Genomic DNA, 4,887 nt, shown 5'->3' on the forward strand with positions numbered 1-4,887 from the left:
AGTATCTAGTGTAGTATGATGGATTAATAATTATTTTCCATTGTAATTAATTGCCATTATGAACAATACAATGTTCATTATGAAGTGCTTTTACACGTGCTGTTCCAACTGAGAGGGAAAGCTAACACATGGGGTTTTATTCCTTCATTTACTTATTAGGAAATAAAAAGTTAGAAAAAAGTATTTTGAAATTTCTTTATTCAGAAGAGAGGCAGCATAGCATAGTAGTAACATACTGACTCGAACTGATGTTACATCTGCTGAGTTCCCAACTCTGCCACTTATTAGAGGTGTGTGCCTGGGGCTTTGGCTACTTAATCTTTTAAGCCCTCAAACTGGTCATTTCAAGAGTTTATATATTACTTATGAGAGTTCCTGATGATCGTAAGTCCTCATAAGTGTTTGTTAAGTAACTAAAATAGAAAAATTGGGTAAGTTTAAATACACTCTTATTTATTAAGAACTTCACTTTTTACCTGGACTTGTTTCTGACTCTTTACTTTGAGTTGTCATTGAAAAGCACTGCCTCATTTAATAGATAAGAGTCTTACTTTTCTCACCTGAAACTACAGATAGCTCATTTTTGTCTGTCTCAGAGATATGACTCCTAAGTAGTTCAAGTCAAAAAAACTTCAGGCTCTCATAAGACCCAGAATGGGAGTAATATCTATCTCAAAAATCATACAGCCAGGCAACATGTATGGTTTCTGCACTTCTTTGAGATCTAGGTGCTCTCTAATACATGATCTTGTTTCAGGAAATGCATAATTGCCCCTTGTTCAAAACAAAACCAGTTAAATTTCACAGAAAAATTGTTTTTCATATTCCAGAAACCCTTTTTGCACAATGCCGTTATAATCATCTCTATTTTCTTAATGAGAACCTCTGTGGATCTCAGAAGAATCACTCAAAAAGATCACTATTTAAGTTTTGCCTAAACCTCACCTCCTCCATTAGCAAGGTGTTAGTAATTATTAAATCTGCTTTTTAATGAAAGACTCATAACCATTCATTCCAATATTATTTATGTCCTAAATAAACTATTAAAAGAGAATAATGAGTGAGTCACTTGTGGCCAAGTATTTTCTGACAAACTTGAACATTCAGAACAGATTTCTGATCAGAAAAGAAGAGAATTACAGACATCTTACACTAAAATTAACTCTAGATGGATTAAAGACTTAAACATAAGAACTAACACCATAAAAACTCTAGAAGAAAATCTAGGCAAAACCATTCAGGACATAGGCGTAGGCAAGGACTTCATGACCAAAATACCAAAAGCATTGGCAACAAAAACCAAAATAGACAAACGGGACCTAATCAAACGCCACAGCTTCTGCACGTCAAAAGAAACAGTCATTAGAGTGATTTGTCAACCAACAGAATGGGAAAAAATTTTTGCAATCTACTCATCTGACAAAGGACTGATATTCAGAATTTACAAAAACTAAAACAGCTTTACAAGAAAAAAAACAAACAAGCCCATTCAAAAGTGGGCAAAGGATATGAACAGACACTTTACAAAAGAAGACACACATGAGGCCAACAAACGTATGAAAAAATGCTCATCATCACTGGTCGTTAGAGAAATGCAAATCAAAACTACATTGAGATACCATCTCACACCAGTTCGAATGGCAATCATTAAAAAATCTAGAGACAACAGATGCTGGAGAGAATGTGGAGAAATAGGAACACTTTTACACTGTTGGTGGGAGTGTAAATTAGTTCAACCACTGTGGAAAACAGTGTGGCAATTCCTCGAGGACCTAGAAATAGAAATTCCATTTGACCCAGCAATCCCATTACTGGGTATATATCCAAAGGATTATAAATCGTTCTACTATAAGGACACATGCACATGAATGTTCATTGCAGCACCGTTTACAATAGCAAAGACCTGGAACCAACCCAAATGCCCGTCAATGATAGACTGGACAGGGAAAATGTGGCACATATACACTGTGGAATATTATGCAGCCATCAGAAATGATGAGTTCGTGTCCTTTGTAGGGACATGGATGAACCTGGAAACCATCATTCTCAGCAAACTGACAAAAGAGCAGAAAATCAAACACTGCATATTTTCACTCATAGGCGGGTGTTTAACAATAAGAACACATGGACACAGGGAGCGGAGCACTACATGCTAGGGTCAGTTGGGGGGAAATAGCAGAGGGACAGTGTGGGGGGAGTTGGGGAGAAATAGCATGGGGAGAAATGCCAGATATAGGAGAGGTGGAGGAAGGCAGCAAATCACACTGCCATGTGTGTACCTATGCAACAGTCTTGCATGTTCTTCACATGTATCCCAAAACTTAAAATGCAATTTAAAAAAAAAGAAAAACACATGATAAAATAAGAATCAGAGTTCAAAGAATGTAAGAAATAAGAATCATAAATTTTGATACTTCTACTCAATTCTATTGACCAATTATTCTGACTAAATTTAGGATAACTCCAAATTGTTATCATTATTTTTGTGGTTTGCTCCAACAAAATCATGTTGATATCATACCAAATATTTTACTGTAAACTCTAAATGTTTAAATTTGTATAATTAATGAGTTATTACAGTATTAGATATGATATAATTTTAACAACAAAATAGAAAAAAGCACATTTTCTTTATTAATGTGTTTTTAATATCATCTTTCTAAGTAAACTTTTAGACTATCATATATAGACAAGGAATAATTTTTATGTTATGATGATGCTATTAGCTAAAGCCACTCTATCTCTTCACTATTGAATTTGTAAAAACATTCCCGAAACTCACTCAGTGTTATACAATAAAGAGTTATTTTATTTTAGAAGAAAGAGTCAATTTATTTTGAATTTTCTTAACTGCAATGAAGTTATTCAGAATCATTAAGTAAAGCCAGGAAGGCAGATGAAATGTGCTATTAAGGGGATAAAGGAAATACACTAATGTTGATATCCGTCCATCACCAGAGGCAAATTGCATGATTTTAAAAATATAGTGACAATTTGTATTGGGATTAGTGAATCTAAACCCAGTTTCCTGAATAGGATATAGACTAGATAATTATATTCTTTCTCCTTATGTCCCTATAGTAATTTTATTTGAATAGTATTATGTCTCATCTTCTTGTTCTATTTTTTTTTTTCTATTTTCTATTCATCTGGTGCTCAAATGTAAGAAGAGTTGGTTAACCTTAGTTCATCTCAGTTTCCTTCTGTGTAGCCAGGGATTTACCAGGTCAAATGGGAGTTATATTCAGTAATAGTATTCTGCATTTTCTTTTTCTTGTAGCCTCAGGAATTAAATAAAAAGGTGAACAAAGGGAAAAGAAGTATTTATATGATGAAAGAATACCAAACTCTCTTCCATGAGAAATTTTTAGTGTGTATTTTTTAACCAGAGTAGACACAGGAAGGAATATATTAAGAACTGAGATTACACTCACAATAAACAATTCTAACTTTATAATTGGTTGTCAGTCATGTTAGGCATTGTACTAGAACTCCAAACAGGTCCACTGACTTATTTTTTATTAGTATAGTGATGGCAAGGAGCTGCTCTAGACAGTAAATTCTGAAGCCATTATTGCAATTCCCATAAGAAGCAGTTATCTTTTCTTCTGACCTGTGTCTTGCAACTTCACCAGAGGCATGCTATGAACTTTTTGACTTGGTTATCCTATTGTGTCTTATTTCTGCATAATAAAATAGGAGGTAACAACTGAACAGTCTGATGAGCTAATTAGAGTTCTAAGGAGCTGAAGTAGTATTGCAATTCTTTCTTTCATTGGAATCACACTTGCCTCTGGGTCCAAAATTGAAGATTCACATTTTACAAGCATCCATGAATTCCTATCTTGTTTACTCTCCCTATACCAAAGCTCAACCTACTTTGCATCATTTAAGATTTTTTTTGCTTTTCATGCAAATGTTTATAAAATTTCAAATTAAAAATAGAAAATCAATTCAAGTATACTAATGCCAGTATTCCCTCTTGCTAAAATCAGTATAGTATGTTAAGCATTACTCAGTAGAACTAAACATCAGTGTTAGAGCCATGAGATCAACGTTCTTTTTATCTCCCACATATGAGTGAGAACATGCAATATTTTACTTTCTGTCTCTGGATTATTTCACTTAATATAACATCCTCCAGTTCTGCCATGTTGTTGCAAATAACAGGATTTCATTCTTTTTATGACTAAGAATATTCCATATATATTCCAAATCAACACATTTTCTTCATTCATTCATTCATTCATTTACTGATGAACAAAGACTTATTTGTTATCTTGGCAATTGTGAATAGGGCTGCAATAAACACAGGAGTGCAGATACATCTTTGATATACTGTTTTCCTTTCTTTTGAACATATATCCAGCAATGGGATTGCTGGATCATATGAAAGTTCTATTTTTAGTTTTTTGAGGAACCTCCATACTGTTTCATAAAGTGGCTTACATTCCTATGAACTGTGTACAAGAAATGAACTTGTTCTCTTGATTCAGGCATTTCTTATTGTAATCCCAGTTTCCTATATCTGACTTATTTGAAAGTTTCAGCTTTCACTTATGCACATAAAGTTATGATTCATAACAACTGTATGTTTATATTGAATTCCTTTGTAAATATCACGAATATCACTGATTATATTCTTATTAAAATTTCAAGATAAAATACAATTTTAAAAATCATTGTGTATATTATTTTATTATTTCAAAGCTCTTATTTAAAAACTACAGAATATATAAGTACTATCATAAATGTCAAAAGGCTAAAAAATGAATATTTGACTCTCTTTTAAGCTAGTTAGTTTAGTTGTAATTTAGTAATTAATCAATTATATACATAAACTCATGCAAAGAAAACTAGCAGTAAAGGCAAATACATAATAATTTT

The sequence above is a fragment of the Saimiri boliviensis genome, chromosome 3 (assembly GCF_048565385.1).
Source record: "Saimiri boliviensis isolate mSaiBol1 chromosome 3, mSaiBol1.pri, whole genome shotgun sequence".
NCBI lineage: Eukaryota > Metazoa > Chordata > Mammalia > Primates > Cebidae > Saimiri > Saimiri boliviensis.